This window comes from Zootoca vivipara, chromosome 9 (assembly GCF_963506605.1).
Source record: "Zootoca vivipara chromosome 9, rZooViv1.1, whole genome shotgun sequence".
Classification (NCBI taxonomy): domain Eukaryota; kingdom Metazoa; phylum Chordata; class Lepidosauria; order Squamata; family Lacertidae; genus Zootoca; species Zootoca vivipara.
In genome coordinates, this window is record NC_083284.1 from 26,199,231 (window position 1) to 26,217,570 (window position 18,340).

An 18,340-nucleotide genomic window follows, 5' to 3' on the forward strand; every position below is an offset into this window, starting at 1 on the left:
CCCCACCGGACCGAAGCTGAGGGCGCCCGGCCGGCGGCCCAACAAAGCTCCAACGCGGCGACGGCCGCGATCACCCACGGCCCCAGCAACAGCCGCGCGGGTGTCGGAGACACCCGGCGGATCGAGCGGAGAGCCGCTGAGGCTCCCCCGCGGGCCTGCCGGGCCGAAGACGGGAGCTCCAGTCGGGAGCTCCAGACCAGCAACCGGGCGAGATCCGGAGACCCCGAGGCCTCTGACCGCCCTCCACGTGGCGACCCGGAGAGGGCCTGCCTCACGGCCGCGGCCACTGCCACCGCTACATCAGACACCCCAGAGGGGGAGAAGAAGGAGAAAGACCCCCCCCCGGAGAGAAAGGCCCTGACCCAATAGCTTCTGCGCCGCCGCAACGGGGAGCCTTGCTAGGCACCGGCGCGCCAGAAGCAGAAGAGCACACCACCCCCATCGTCGCTGCCGCCGCCACCGCATCAAACCCCAAGGAGGAAGAAACAGAAAGGTGAAGGGAGAGGAGAGAGGGGGGGGAAGGGAAAAGGGAGAAGAGGACCCCTCGCCACCCACAAGCCAAACGAGGGGGAAGAACCCCCCCCCGGAAACCCCCCTACCCCCTACGGCCATAGTCGCTGCTACCACCACCAAGGCCTCCATCGCACTGCTCCCCCCCCCAGGTGAAAACCCAAACCTATACTCCAGAACCACAGCTACCAAGTGGGAAGGAGGGAGAGGGGGGAGAGGAGAGGAAGAGGAGAAAGAGGCAGAAGAAGGGCACATAAAATAGCTGGCCCAGCCTAGGCCTACCTCCGCAACCACTGGCGCACCAAGAAAAAGCCACCCCCTGGGAGGACACCACGTCCCCTGGCTCTCTATTTTCCCTCTTACATATTGGTACTCCTATCCTCACCCTCATTTTATTTTATCTTTTACCTTATTTTCATCTCATTTTTTAAAGTGTTATCTATCCAGACTCTTCTTTCATCTTTTTTAACGCTTACTTTACTTCATTTTACTTAATCCCACATACACATATTTCCCTCCTCTAACCCCCTCCCCGCATCCAGATCTTATCCATATCAACAGCATATTTGCCTGCTCAGTTGTCCCCCTGCTCTTCTCCTTCCCTCTCCCTTCCCCTGTATAATCTTCACTCTCTTTTCCTTTATTCACTTCCCCCACCCCCTACACCAACCAAGAGGAAAAAAGAGGAAAACCAACTAAAAAACAACTAAACTTAAAAACAACAACAACAAAACGCTGCCTAAACCCTCTCCCTTCCTTCCACCCCTATCTTCTCCTCTCCTTTTCTTTCCCTCCTTCTTTCTTTCCTTCCTTCCTCCCTTCCTTCCCTCCCTCCTTCGTTCCTTTTCCCCTCCTTATTCCTCTCTCCTTTTCCTCTCTCTCCCTCTCCCTCACTCTCTTTCCGCCTCCATCTCATCTCACTCTACTTTAACCACCATCAGTCCAGTTACTCGCCCCCCAACCCGGCGACGCTACTGAGACGAACACAGAAACCTTAAAGCAGTTCCTAAGCCACAGCCAGGAAGTAACTCAAATGGCTGCCTAAACCAAACGCTCTGCCAAAGCCACCAATCAACATCGCCTGACCAACTCAACAACAACAACAACAAAACCCACCAACGCCACAAGTCTTGACCACAACACATCACACCACAAAAAGAAACCAAGCAGACCTCAAGCCCCAAACCAAAACCAGCAAAGAGACCGAGGAGACATCAACCAAAGAGATGGCGAATCATGCCGAAGCCGCACAACCCCACCAAGGAACCGATCACCCAGCAACGCTAAATGAAATGAGAGAAGAAATGATAGAAATGGAAAAGAGACTAAAAACAGCACTGCAAGCCGCAGTAGAAACCGCAGTGACCCCCCTGAAGGCTCTTATCAATGAGCTGACCTCCAAAGTGATAGACCTAGAGAACAAAAATCAATCGCAGGAGAGAATAATAGAACAGTACCAGGAGGAAAACACACTCATGAAAGAAAAACTGAACAAACTGGAAACAGAAAATGAAGAAATGAGAATCAAACAAGCGGACCTGGAAGATCGAAGCAGACGCTGCAATATCCGCTTTCGCAACTTCCCCGAAAATGCAGAAGAGAGAAGTCCAGCCGACCTAATTGTAGGCTGGCTGAAAAACACAATCCCAGGTCTGAAGCTCGAGATACACGACCTGGAAAGGGCTCACAGAGCCCTACGAGCCAAGCCGAAAGCTGACTCCCCCCCCAGAGACATCATCGTATGCTTTGCGCGCTACAGGAAGAAAGAAGAGGTTTGGAATAACCTCAGAAACTCAAACAACCTCCAATACAAAGGAAACAACATATCGGCCTTCCAAGATCTATCACAAGACACCCTAAAACGGAGGAAAAACTTACGCCCATACACCCAGCGCATCCTGCAAGCAGGTTACAAATACCGATGGGGCTTCCCCTTCCGCCTCATCGTAACAACCAGCACAACACAACACATGGCAACCAACGTACCAGAAGCCAAGCAACTACTGGAAGACCTCGGAATTGACCTTCCACCGGAAGAGCAACAGGAAGACTCACCAAGCAACAGCCAGGATCAGGACCACGGCAATGAAACAACAGCAAACAAATGGACAAGAGTGGAACGAAAAGGAAGGCAACGAAAGCGACCCAACAAGACGTATCAATACAACCAAAGACGGACACGCACAGAATCACCCCGCCGAGGAGTCAGCACTAGAAACCAGACCAAGATCACCCAGATCTACTCTTCACAGAGGAACAACAACTACAACAACAACAACACCCAATGAAGCAACCGGAATACATCCCAAATCGCAGGACTGGTGATTCCCCCTCCCTTCTCCCCTCCCTCCCTAAGCTACAAAATTAGCTAACAACAGCACCCCCCCCCACTAACACCACATCCCCACAGAAAACCCCCCAACACCAGTCCAGACAACCCCGACTACATTCCCACCACCCGACAACCCACACCCTCATTACCCCCCTCAGTCACACTAGGAAAAACCAACCCGTACAACGTTCAAAACACAACCCAAAATCAGGCAAAATTTGATACCTAACCTACAAAACGGTGGCACTAGAGCGTACCAATACACACACACCCCAAAAGATGTTGCTGTTTTCACGGGCAACATCGCCTTTGAACCTCATACAAGTCATTGGCGTCACAAAGACGCCTCAAATCGTCTCGCTGGACACCTCCCTTCACAAAAGACAAGGGGGCCGGCTTGTTCTTGTACATGCCCCCACACACCAGCTGAGACCCAGGACCAACCGGCTAATCGCCAAAAGGTCCAAAACTCCCCCAACAAACGCCTATATGACTACATATAGGAAACCCTCTACAACCTACCCTCCACCCCTCAACCCAAATCTAACTCCAACCCCACTATTCCCCTACCCAACACACCCTAGGTCAGCGCAACTCCAGTGGTTCTCCAAACAACACAAGGAGAGAGGCAGGACGACCCGGACGGGTTGGCAAGTAATCACCCTACACAACAGAGAAGCAAGATGGCTAACTTAAAAGCAATTACACTAAATGTGAGGGGGTTGGGAAACCCCATCAAAAGAAAACGCATCACCACATACATAAACTCCATGAAACCACACATCACCTTTCTACAAGAAATACACAATCCACCCAAAGGGAGCAAACTCCTGAACGACCCCCGCTTCAGTCAACAGTGGGTGGCAAACGGCTCAGGAAAAGCCCGAGGGGTAGCAGTGATACTCAGTAGAGACCTAAACTTTAAAGCCACAACAATCCTAAAGGACAAAAGAGGCAGATTCATCTTTGTCAAAGGGGCACTAGACGGCAAAACTAAACTGACAATAGGCTCTATATACGCCCCAAATTCGAAACAACTAGACTTCTTCCAAAAGACACTAAACAAATTCCTCTCCTTCACGGAAGGGGAAGCAATCCTGGGAGGTGACCTCAACCTAAATATGAAAGGCATATCCCTGAAAGACACTCACCCTACAACCTCACGGGCAAACCTCCTCAAAAAAACTCCCCCAATAAATAGGGACTCTTATAAATTACTAAAAATGCTAAAAAACAGGGGTCTCTATGACATTTGGGGTGCAAAAAACCCAGGAGACACCACTCATACATTCCAATCTGGACGCCATGGCACAAGGTCCAGACTGGACAGCATTCTGCTCACACAGGGCCTGATCCCTCTAGTAGAATCAACAAACATAGGCAACATCAAAATCACAGACCACGCCCCAGTAGAAGCCACTATTAGAATAGGAGAGGGAACGCAAACCACCCCATCATGGTCCTTCAGTCCCATCCTAACTACAAACAAAGAAATTAGAGAGAGGCTCACAAAAACTCTCCAGGACTACTTCAAGGAAAACGATGTAGACAATACATCAACCCCCCTCTTATGGGACGCAATGAAAGCGGTCACCAGAGGAGTGTGCATAAAAGAAAAAGCACTCCTCAAAAAACAAACCTCTTCAAAAATCAATAAGATAGAACAAGACATCAACATTCTCTCATCTCGCTACAAACAAACAGGTTCTAAAAAAATACTTAAACTTATAGAACAAAAAAGAAGAGAAATAGACTCCCTAGAAATCAATAAAACAATGATCAACATCTTATACTCTAAGCAACGCTTCTACGAACACGGGGGGAAAAACTCCAGACTATTAGCGAACAGATGTAGGAAAAAAGCACTCAAAACAAGAATACACTGCATCACCAAAAAAGATGGCAACATAACATTCTCCCCTAAAGAAATAACTTCAGAATTTGCAGAATTCTACTCCATCCTATACACCTCCCATAACCCATCAGAGAAGGAAATCAGACAATTCCTAGCAGGACTGACCATGCCTACCTTAACCGAGGAAGAACAGGAATTCATGGACAGCCCTATCACCCCAGAAGAAATAGACACAGTCCTCAAAAACCTGAAACCACACAAAGCCCCAGGTCCAGACGGCTTCACAACAGAATTCTATAAGAAATTCAAAGAACCCCTAATGCCGTACATGACACGCCTATTTAACGACATCATGAAAGGAAAATCCATCCCCCAAACCTGGACACACTCCAAAATAATCTCCATCCCAAAACCCCTGAAGGACAGCCTCAAAGCAGAATCATACCGCCCGATCTCACTAATAAACCAAGACTACAAGATATTCACATCAATCTTGGCCAACCGCCTAAAAACATTCCTATCCAAACTAATAGCCCCAGACCAGACTGGCTTCGTCCCCGGTCGCAACATTACAGACCCTATCAGGAAACTACTGAACCTGATTGAACATAGCAAGGCAACTAAACTCCCACTAACAATCATGTCACTAGACATCCTCAAAGCGTTCGACTGCTTAGAGTGGAAATACCTACTAGAAGTACTAAATAGCATGAGATTCGGCCCCAATTTCCTACAAACTCTAAAGCAAATATACTCCCAAGCCTCAGCAAAATGCAGAATCAATAACATGGACTCAAATACCATAGTAATCCAAAGAGGCACAAAGCAAGGATGCCCACTGTCACCTTTCCTCTTTATCCTGGCTCTGGAACCCCTAGCAATACGTATTCGAGCAGCCCCAGACATCAAGGGAATGGAAATAAAAGGCAGAACCTACAAACTAGGGCTATTCGCTGACGACCTAATGGTCACAACACCAGATCCCTTAAACACTGCAACTTCCCTAATCAGAGAACTCAACACTTTCGCAACAGTGTCGGGACTACGAGTAAACTTTACAAAATCAGAAGCCATGTGCTTCAACACCCCCCCACATATTCAAAGAAAACTCACCAACACCACCAAGATAAAACTCTGTCATACCAAATTTAGATATCTAGGGGTACAAATAACCAAAAACCTCAACAAATTATACCTACACAACTACAAACCCCTGTGGCAACAAATAAACAAAGACCTAAAGAGATGGAGCAGCATGAACTTCACCCTCTCAGACAAGATAGCCACGATCAAAATGATCACCCTCCCGAAACTAACCTACCTATTCCAAACCCTCCCAATCTGGATACCCCCAACCCAGCTTCAAAGATGGCAACGAAAACTACACTCCTTTATCTTCTCACACAAAAAACCAAGAGTAAGCACCAAATACCTGCACCTCCCCACCTCAGAAGGAGGTTGGGGGATCCCCAACATACAAGCATATTACAGTGCCAACCAAATACGACATATAATCCCATATATACTAGAAGATGAGACAAAACAATGGACACACCTTGAGAGGGAGACAATCGAAAATATCAGCACCACGGCATACCCACTCCTCCCAAACAAAATAAGGAAAATCCCCACAAAGCTTACCAGGTACACACAAACCATGTTCAGAGCATGGAAAACAGAAATAGGCAAACTGTGCCCAACCCCGTCCCCACTAATTCCCCTGACCTACCACCCAGTATTCCACCATGCAGCACAAAACCTCCAAATAAAAACCTGGCAAACCAAAGGCCTATATCGCCTAACCGACTTCTATAAAAACAACAAACCCCTGTCAGCACAAGAAATACAAACCAAACTAGAAGACACCCAAATACCCTGGTTGGCACAAAACCAAATCCATACACTCCTAAACAATCCAGCAATAAAATCAGCGGCAACCAGACTCCCTACAACATTTGAAAACCTCCTACTAACGACAAAGGGACACGGCAAAGGACTGGTATCCGCAATATACAAAATACTACTCAAAAGCCCCACGAACCCCCTAAACGCTATCAAACAACAATGGGAGGATGACATAGGATATGAAATAAACCCCACCCAGTGGACCAAAATGTGGTCTAAACCCCCCTTCAAATCCATATCAACAAAAAGAAAAGAACTCTCCATGAAACTAACCTACAGGTGGTACCTAACCCCAAGAAAACTAGCACTAATACACCCAGGAACCCCACCAAAATGCTGGAGAGGGTGCACCTCCACAGGAACATACCTCCACATGTGGTGGGAATGCCCCAAAATCCAATCATTCTGGACAATAACCATAAGAGAAATTTGTAAGATAACCAAGCAAGTACTAGAAATCACCCCAGAACTGGCCTTATTAAACATCTTTCAAGACAACAACGCCCACGCAGATTACAAAGAACTCATAACCCACCTATTGTCAGCAACCAGAAACATCATAACCAGACACTGGAAAGACCTGTCAGGAGCAAACATGGACCAATGGTATCAAGTAGTATGGGAAACGGCCCTACTAGAAAAACTAACCAGTAAGCTGAAACTAGCACGGGGACAAACAGAAGAAGACACATTCACCCCAGTATGGTTCCCCTTCATCACTTACACAGCCCAACAGGATAATGACAAAAATCCACCGTCAGCATCCAAATCAATATGGTTAAACTAACCAAAACACCCACCCAACCCACTCACACAAGAAACCAAAGACCACCACAGCCATCCAAAAATGAACAACCACACCCTACGCCAACCCCCATCCTCTCTCGGCAACAAAGGAGTACAAGCGAACAACAGAGAACCCGCACAAACAACGCTGACACTGAACGCCTACATATATCTAGGAAAACAGAAACATAGGCATCCCACCCCACCCACCCACCCCACCCACCTCTACCCCCCTTCCTCCTAATGTCTCAACAAGCAAGATTGATGTATAACAATGGAAAAAAAATATGAGACTGCATTACCTTTGTAAACCAAGAAAATCCTCAATAAAAACTTTAAAAAAAAAAAAAAGAAACACCTACACACTGCAACCAACACACTAATGTGCTGCAACACACGGTTTGGCAAGCTCTGGCCTATAGGGTTGCACTAGTGAAACTGCTATCCCGTGCTTGTTTGCTAAGAGTATGGATGAAGTGTGTATTGTTTTGCATAGCTACAGTCTTGTGGTCTAATTTTTCTAGCAGCACTCCTGTTTCAAAGAACCTATTAGAGAAGCAGAAATGCAGAAGACAAGCGATTCCTCCCATGGAGATGCACTGATCTGAAAACCTTTACCTGTTTATTGAGCATTCAGCATTATGCAGGAAAGTCCGAGTGAACTCACTTCCGGTTTTGCCGCGGATCGTTTCACGGGCAGGAAAGAGGAGTTCCGTAACTCCCCTAACTTTTGCTGGCGCAAGGGGGGTTCCGCGTGGCTAGCGGACCCCAGGAAAGGTCGGGGAGGCGATCCCCGACCGAACGGTCGGTCGTGCCTGTGCGTTCTCTTGCTATCCCGCGCGTACGGCAGAGGAGAAGAGGAGACCAGGGCACTGCGACGCAGTAAGAACATCGCGGCCAGCAAAGAAGCCAAAACGCACCCGAACGATTACGCCGGTAAAATTCCTTTTATTTTAACCCCAGTGAACACCCCGGGCGTAAGTTGACTGTGGAGAGAAGGGACATAAAAACGCCGAGAGCGTCCCACCCCGCGCGGTCAGAGACATTGGAAAAAAAAACTTTAAAAACGTAGCGGGGGAGAAGGGAAAGAACGAACTGAAGTCTTTTGATTACGTGACGTTACCGGGGGATAAATCAGTGTTTTATTTATGGGGGATTGCATATGGACTAAAATATAGGAACCTGCTGGACTTTGAACTGACTGAAACGCACACACACAAGTCTAGAGTCACGAAACAAAGTGGCGAAAAGGGAGGAGGGGATACATTCAAGGCATGAAAATGGCGACAGAGTTACAAAAAGTATGACTAAGCAGACAAAGCGTCAGAGATCGGGGAAGTGACGTTTGTGCTTGCCACTACGAACGCTTGATAGTTAAAGAGACGTTGCCCCTCAGATGCTGTCCCTCAGTTAAAGAGACGCAACACTAGTAAAGAAAGGCAACAAAGCGACAGCCAGCAGGCTCCATTATATCCACTAGATCTAGCGACCTCTCTCCACCAATAAGCAAGAACGACACCGTGTGGTGAAACAAAGCCATGCCACAGGAAAATAAAAAATTGGAGAAAGTGAAGAAATTAAATGCTGATGGTGCAACACAAAGAAGGATATCTTTTTCAGACCAAGAAATGGAACTCAAAGAACTGATTCTGAGTCTAAAGAGTGACATAAGCGAAATAAAACATGACCTGGCAGAAATTAAGACTGAGATGAGTGAAAGAGTGAAAACCCTGGAGGATAAGGTGGAAAAGGTTGAAGAGAAATATGAAATCATTGCAAAGGACACCCAGGAAACCAAAAACCACCTGGAAAAATTAGAGGAGACCACAAACAAGTCGACAGAAATTATTCAAGAACTCCAATCTAAAAACCAAACCATAGAGAACGCGCTAGAAAAAATTACCAAGGAAAAAAGAGGTGGCAAGAAGGAAATGGAAAATTTAAGGAAAGATGTCGACAATCAAAAGGCGGCATTTGAAGCCCAACAAGATGCCCTTGCCCTCATGCAAATGAAATTAAGAGAGAAAACTCTGAGATTTCGGAACATACCAGTGCTACCACATGAGAACATAGAACAGAGAGTGATTACAGCCCTGGCTAATTGGCTACAAATAGAAGAACCCGAGATAGAATCAAAAATTGAAGAGGCCTTCAGGATTAACTCTAGAGAAGCAAGAATGAACAATTGGCCAGGGGACTGTTTAGTGTCGTTCACAACGCTATGGCTCAGAAATAAAATCTTACGGACTAAAGGGAAAAGGAAATTAATGATGGATGGCGCTGAGATAGTGGTTATGAAGGAGATTCCACCACATCTGCTACAAAAAAGGAAAAAATATCAATTTTTGACGAAGCACTTGCAAGCAAAAAAGATCTTCTTTAAATGGGAATACCCAGAGGGTCTTTCACTCTCCTACAAGGGAAGATGGAGAAAGTTCGAGACGCCAGACACTGCTGACAGATTTTACAGGACTTACTCGCAGCAACTAGGGGGAGAAAGGAATAGAGAGACTAAAGAAAGACAAGAACCAAGAGAGGAAGAAACAGACGTTGAACTGGAAGGTGAAGAGGGGGAAGCAGAGACAAGTGACCTGGACGACGTTGATGAAGAGGGAGCGACTGGGAATTGAATACCTCTGACAAACCTTTCCTCGGCTGACTTATTCTTTTTAGAATGGACACTTTTACAGGTTATAAACATTTTTTCTTTTTCTTTCCATTTTTTTTTCTTTTCTTTTTCTTTTCTTTACTTCTTCCATCAAAGCCTAACCTATTGTATTGAATAAACATGAGTCTTAAGGTAATTTCTTGGAATATTAATGGATTAAATAATAAGAAGAAGAGGAATAGGACAAGCCATATCTTGAAAAAAGGAAACTGGGATGTGATATGTCTCCAGGAGACTCATGTAAACAAAAAACATGAAAGGGTGCTAAAAAATGAGAAATTGGGATTAGAATTTGTAACTTCTGATATGAAAAAGAAAAGAGGAGTAGTTATCTATATAAAAAGCAAATGGAATCCAGAATTATTATGGATAGACAAAAAAGGTAGGATAGTAATAGTAAAAACCCAGATCGAAGGAGAAAACTGGATCTGGGCCGGGGTTTACGCCCCGAATGGCAGCAAAGTAACCTTTTTTAAAGAATTGGAGGACCAACTGATGAATTATCATGGTGACAAAATTATACTTTTAGGAGATCTGAATGGCATCAACAATCCGACCTTAGATAAATCAGGCCCTTCTCAGAAGAAAAAACAAAACAAATTTCCAAAAATTTTTGACGAAATGACGGAAAATTTAAGTTTGGTAGATGCCTGGAGGCATAAACATCCATTTCAGAAAGGCTTTACCTATTTCTCACACAGGCACCAAGTAGCCTCCAGGATAGACGCTATTTGGATTCCCAGGGAGGTTACTTTGAGGTTGACAAAAGCAGATATAGGCCCACAAACGCTATCGGACCACAATCCGGTAATGATAACGTTGGCCCCAGAGATAAAGGATAAAAGATGGAGGTTAAATGTTTTCTTGTTAAAAAATCCAAAAGTAATACAAGGGGCCTTAAAACAATTTAAAGATTACCTGGATACAAATAATGGGGGAGAGGTGGATCCCACTATAGTCTGGGACGCAGGGAAAGCGGTGATGCGAGGGTTCTTTATCCAACAAAACCTAAAGTTGAGGAGAATTAGAGAGGAAAGGAAGAGTAATTTGTTACAAGAAATTAGAAAGAAGGAGAAAAAATTAATTTTAAAGGGAAACGAATCCATAAAATATGAGTTAAAAGTTCTAAAATCGGAATATGAGAAATTAATTGATTACGAATTGGAACAAAACTTGCAATTTTGGAAATACAAAAATTTTAAATGGGCAAATAAGCCAAGCAAATTATTAACATGGCAGCTAAAGAAAAGACAAAAAGAGAAAATTATTAATAAGATTGTATTCGAAGATAGAACCCTCGAAAAGCCAAAAGAGATCTTAAAAGCATTCCAAAAACATTATGAATTAGTGTACCAGAAAGAAGGCACGAACATGCAGAGAATAGAAGATTATATTAAAAAACATAAATTGCCACCTATACCGCCAGACAAAATAAAAGCATTAAACAAAGAAATATCAGTAGAGGAAATAAAGGAAACCCTGAAAACGATGAAAAACGGGAAAGCCCCTGGTACTGATGGTCTACCAACTGAACTCTACAAAACACTAGAAGAGATAATGTTGGTCCCCCTGAAGGATCTATTCAATACAATACTAGAAAAAGGTACTACTCCGCAATCCTGGGAAGAGGCACAAATCATATTAATTCCAAAATCGAAAGCAGAAGTGGTAACACCAAATGACTTTAGACCAATTTCACTTCTAAATAGTGATTACAAAATATTTGCAAAATTACTAGCGAACAGGTTGTCCACTATACTTGAAGACATAATACAGAAAGATCAAGTCGGTTTTGTGAAAGGTAGATTTGCAAAAGATAACATAAGAAATGTTATTAATATTATTGAATATTTAGAGAATAGAAGAGATAAACAAGCTGCTATCTTATCTGTGGATGCGGAAAAGGCCTTTGATAGGGTGGCCTGGGACTTCATGTTAAAACTGTTAGAAGATTTGAATCTGGGGAAAAGATTAGAAAAAGCAATAAAGGCCATCTATAAATCACAGAACGCTAGACTAATCATAAACGGAAGATTTACCAACAAAATTAACATTTTGAGGGGAACAAGACAAGGATGCCCCTTGTCCCCCATTCTTTTTATTATTACACTTGAGATATTATTAAACACAATAAGGAAAAAGGAGGAAATCAAAGGGATCGTGGTCGGTAATAAAAGACATAAAGTAAAGGCCTTTGCTGACGATATCATAATAACCTCAGAGGACCCAATTATAAGTATTCCCAGTGCCATCCAGACAATAGAAGAATATGGGGAATTGGCCGGCTTAAAAATAAATTATAACAAGACAAAATTATTAGTTAAAAACCTCGAGAAAAAAGAAGAAAAAGTATTACAAGAGAATACAAATCTCAAAATTAGCAAGAAAATGAGATATTTAGGAATAGAGATATCAACTAAATCAATTGATTTAATTCAGGACAATTATTTGGAAATTTGGAAACAAATTAGAAAGAAATTTGAAGTATGGAGGAAATTAAAACTATCATTCACGGGTAGGATATCAGCTATTAAGATGTGTGTGGTTCCCAAGATGAACTTTCTTTTCCAAAATCTCCCACTGTTGGGAACTGAGAAATGCTTTAAAGACTGGAAGAGAGACATAGCAGAATTTATATGGAACGGGAAAAAACCCCGGATAAAATATAAGATATTAATTGACCACAAGGAAAGAGGGGGATATGGTCTCCCAGACTTGGAAATATATCACGATTCGGCGGCACTAGTTTGGATCAAAGAATGGATAGAGTTAAGGAATTTTGATTTATTGGACCTTGAAGGTGATGGGCTAGGATTTGGCTGGCATCATTATATGATGAAAGATAGAATAGACAAGAGAAACATTTTCACGTTTAATATAATTAGGAAATCACTATTCAAAGTTTGGGAAAAATATAGGAGATTTTTTGAAGCAAAAACCCCCTGGTGGCTCTCCCCTGCTGAGTTATTGGCAGTGAGGAGGCGTAACATGGAGGGCATTTGGCCTACATATCGCGTACTCCTGGAAGAAAAAGAAGGAGTATTGAAATTAAAAGAATATAGAGAAATTAAAAATTATCTAAATACGTGGCTAGATTACTTCCAAATTAACCAGAGATTTCAATTAGACAAAAAGGTGGGATTTGAAAAAGACAAATCAAAATTAGAAGAAATCTTAATCGATAAGGAAGGTAAATATATATCCAATCTGTATCAATTATTGTTAAAATGGGAAACGGAGGAGGAGCTAACAAAAAATTATATGATCAAATGGAGTCAGGATTTGGGTAAAATAATTAATTTGCAGAAATGGGAACAATTATGGAAAAGAGATTCGAAATTTACTCCAAATTACGATTTGTTAGAAAATTTATTCAAAATGCAAAATCAATGGCATTTAACGCCGGCCAAACTAGCTAAAATGTATCCTAGTGCCAATAATATCTGCTGGAGATGTTGCAAAGAAATAGGTACATATATTCATGTTTGGTGGAATTGTGATCGTATCAAGGAATTTTGGGAATTAGTTTACAATGAGTTGAAAAAAATTCTGAAATATTCTTTCAAAAAACAACCAGAAACCTTCCTATTAGGAATGCTGGGAGAGGATATAAAACCTAAAGATAGATGTGTAGTGAGCTATGCGACTGCTTCAGCAAGACTACTAGTCGCAAGAGCATGGAAGTCAAAAGAAATCCCAAGAAAGGAGGAATGGTTAGAAAAATTAATTTTATATTATAACTTGGCAAGAAAACACGAAATATTGAAAGAAACAAACCTGGAGGACAACGTAGGGAAATGGGAGTCACTTACCGTTTATCTGAGCACTTATATAGATAAATCGTCTCTCCTCTCTGATGTAACAGGACTCTAGAATCAAAAAGATAGCAAATTAGTTATATGAATGTTATTGACATTGTAATAACCATAATCTTTTTTGTTTTGTTTGTGAATTTAGTAGATACAAAAATTAAGTACTTACCGTGTATCAACGTGTGTGACCGGAAACAAGTATAGTATAGATAAGTCTAAGTTAGGTTGTGAAGGATTAGGGATAGGGGTGGGGGTAGGACTCAGGGTGGGGGTGGGGGATTTTTTGTATTTGATAATATGCTGAATTGTTTTGTTTTGTTTTTGTTTCGTTTCGTTTTCTTATTGTTGTATTTGTTTAAATTATTAATAAAAACTTTTTAATTAAAAAAAAAAAAAAAAAAAAAGGAAAGTCCGAGTGAACTCAGGAGGAGCAAGTGTCATTGGACAAAGCAGGGCTTTGAGCAAACCTGCCATGCAGATGGGGCTTAAGTGGTTTGCTTAAAGGCAAAAGTAGATAACGTTTTGGGGGCTAACTCTGGGGCCCACGTGTCCAAATTGGCATAGCTGAAGCAAAACAATGGGTGCAACCAAAGCAGGAAAGTCATACATTCCCTCCCCCTCAGTTATAAATGTTGACCATGGTCTCCATATTACTTCATCAACTACAGTTAAACTTGGAAGTTAACTAGTTAACTTGGAAGTTAAACAAAATCCGTTCCGGAAGTCCGTTCGACTTCCAAAACGTTCAGAAACCAAAGTGTGGCTTCTGATTGGCTGCAAGAAACTCCTGCAGCTGATTGGAAGCGGTGGAAGCCCCGGTGGACGTTTAGGTTCCATAGAACGTTTGCAAACCGGAACACTCACTTTTGTGTTCGGGAGCCAAGACCTCCAAGTACCAAGGAGTTCAGGATCCAAGGTACGATTGTACTAATATTGGAACTTATGCTTCCTCCCTCCCTCCTCCCCAACCCCAAAATGTAATTTGCTGCCTGCCAACTAAATCCATTTATGCTTAATCTTCCCCTCCCCACCCTAAAATATTATTAAACCTTACCTTCTACCTGAATCCATTCATTTCATCATAGAAAACACCCCCTCTGTTCCCTCATCATTTTTGCTTCCTCCATATTCATTCCCTAAGAAATTATTTCCATATGAATCAGTTTATGTTCCAACTTCCCTCCCACCCAAAATTATTTCATTGCCATCTGAACAAATTGTTCCATTTTACCATCATGAAGAAATCCCCTTCCCTCCCATTCTTATTAGGTGCTCACCTCTGAATTTACGGATGGGTTAAAGTGCAGCTTGATATCAGCTTCCAACTGTGATTCTTCAACCTCCTAATACCGTGATGTTTTTGGCAGTTCTTGGGACTGGTTGGTCACATACCTATGCACCACTTTGGCAGCCGGTGCATTCATCTTGTGCAATTAAAACCATAGTGAATCATGAACCGACATATACACAAGGGATATAATAAGTTTATCCATGTATGTATACATTATATATTTTTGTAATTCTAATTATATTTTAATGGTACTTTTTATTATCCTCTGTATGCTTTTGTGCTTTTTCTTCCTCTTTTTCTTCTTTCTTTACTTTTTCAATACTAATATAAAAAGATTTACACGTTTGGCTGAGAAGATTTTCAAAAATTAAAAGTGGGTGGGAGTTGGTAATTCCACCTGCCATTGCACTTACCTTGGGAGGGTGTTTGGAGGTGCATGAAGAGGGCCCCGTGACCTTGGGGGAGGCAATGGGGGACAGTGTGGCCTTGGGAGAGCATTCAGAGGTGCAGGGAGAGTGTGTTTTGACTACACACGATTTTGGCTTTATACACTATCCCTGGAGCATAACCACAATGTAAATTGAGAGTCAACTGTATTTTAGGCAAAGGAAACATTTTTTAGTGCTGGACATATTTCATGTTCCAAAACATGGGGAACTGGTGGATTCTCTTTTATGCAGAAATTATTTTATTTAAATTCCTTTAATAATGACAGGAAATGTTATCATATTATGCAGTCATTATCATCATCTTAATGTTTTTTTTTTTTGCTCAAGTGTGACACTCTCTCATACTCTTTCAAAAGTATATATAAAGTGATTTATAATCCGGAATTAAGATTGCCGGAAGAAATATCAACAACCTCAGATATGCAGATGACACAACCTTGATGGCAGAAAGCGAGGAGGAATTAAAGAACCTTTTAATGAGGGTGAAAGAGGAGAGCGCAAATTATGGTCTGAAGCTCAACATCAAAAAAACCAAGATCATGGCCACTGGTCCCATCACCTCCTGGCAAATAGAAGGGGAAGAAATGGAGGCAGTGAGAGATTTTACCTTCTTGGGCTCCTTGATCACTGCAGATGGTGACAGCAGTCACGAAATTAAAAGACGCCTGCTTCTTGGGAGAAAAGCAATGACAAACCTAGACAGCATCATAAAAAGCAGAGACATCACCTTGCCGACAAAGGTCCGTATAGTTAAAGCTATGGTTTTCCCAGTAGTGATGTATGGAAGTGAGAGCTGGACCATAAAGAAGGCTGATCGCCGAAGAATTGATGCTTTTGAATTATGGTGCTGGAGGAGACTCTTGAGAGTCCCATGGACTGCTAGAAGATCAAACCTATCCATTCTTAAGGAAATCAGCCCTGAGTGCTCCCTGGAAGGACAGATCGTGAAGCTGAGGCTCCAATACTTTGGCCACCTCACGAGAAGAGAAGAATCCTTGGAAAAGACCCTGATGTTGGGAAAGATTGAGGGCACTAGGAGAAGGCGACGTCAGAGGACAAGATGGTTGGACAGTGTTCTCGAAGCTACCAACATGAGTTTGACCAAACTGCGGGAGGCAGTGGAAGACAGGAGTGCCTGGCGTGCTATGGTCCATGGGGTCACGAAGAGTCGGACACGACTAAACGACTAAACAACAACAATCCAAGGCAGGGATTAGTATAGCATACCATTAGGTTGATGACTGTTATTTGTGCAGCAGTTAAATGCCCATGTCTTTCTATTAATGTTAGTTAATTGGGGAGGGAAAGCCTATTAAAATAAAAAGCATACTGCCTTGGTTGCCTGCAATGTTATTTTGCAACTGCATTTGGCTACTTTGCATAGCCAATCATTGGCATAAACTGGTACTGAAGAGAAAACACTATTCATAAATGCTATGAAAGGAACACTTTACCAGTGCTTTCCATCATTAAAAACCAGCAAGACCTATTTTGATGGACCTTGCTTTTATTGTTACCAGTAACTGTAACCAGTCATGCAATGAGATAGACATTAAAATGGATGATTTTCAGACAGCATGGTGAACAATTGTAAATATTTGGAAATTTGTTTCATGTTTTGTTTCATTTTACTGCATTTGTATATCACCCAGCCAACCAAGTTATCTGGGTGGTTTACATAAACAATAAAAGGTGATTCACAATTTAAAAACAATCCTGGATGACTACATTATACAAAGAGCAGACCCAACTGAAATTAATGGAGTTAAGTGGTTATTTTGTAACGACTAACCTTCTGCCCCACCCACCCCTCTTTTCCCCAGGGCAAAGAGAAACCCTGCTACAGGCCTGTATTAAGAAACCTGCCAAAGACCCCGTATACTGCTGTTGTTTAGTCGTTTAGTCGTGTCCGACTCTTCGTGACCCCATGGACCATAGCACGCCAGGCACTCCTGTCTTGCACTGCCTCCCGCAGTTTGGTCAAACTCATGTTCGTAGCTTCGAGAACACTGTCCAACCATCTTGTCCTCTGTCGTCCCCTTCTCCTAGTGCCCTCAATCTTTCCCAACATCAGGGTCTTTTCCAAGGATTCTTCTCTTCTCATGAGGTGGCCAAAGTATTGGAGCCTCAGCTTCACGATCTGTCCTTCCAAGGAGCACTCAGGGCTGATTTCCTTAAGAATGGATAGGTTTGATCTTCTTGCAGTCCATGGGACTCTCAAGAGTCTCCTCCAGCACCATAATTCAAAAGCATCAATTCTTCGGCGATCAGCCTTCTTTATGGTCCAGCTCTCACTTCCATACATCACTACTGGGAAAACCCTGTATACTAGTATAACCCCGTATACTAGTATAACCTGAATGGAAGCAGCATGTTTCAACCCCTTGCCTTTGCCTTTTTGTCCCTTAGCTTCCTATCCCCTGAGACCTCTTTTCAGTCCTCAGAAGTTTCCCAGATAATCCCAGATAAACTGCCAGTGCTTGCTTCCAGCACAGAAGCTGGCCTGCAAACTGCTTTGTTCCCAGAGCAACCATTCCAAGCCATTGTACCAGCTGAGAAAAACAATGTCATCAGCTTCACCATCACAAGTGAAACACGGTACATATATTGGTCCCCATCCCACTCGGCAGCCTTTCACTCCCTTTCCTTTTGTAGCTGTTAACACTGGATATTTACTGTGTTCTTTAATCATCTGTATTTAAACATTTAACAGGTTGAGCGGGGGCAGAAAT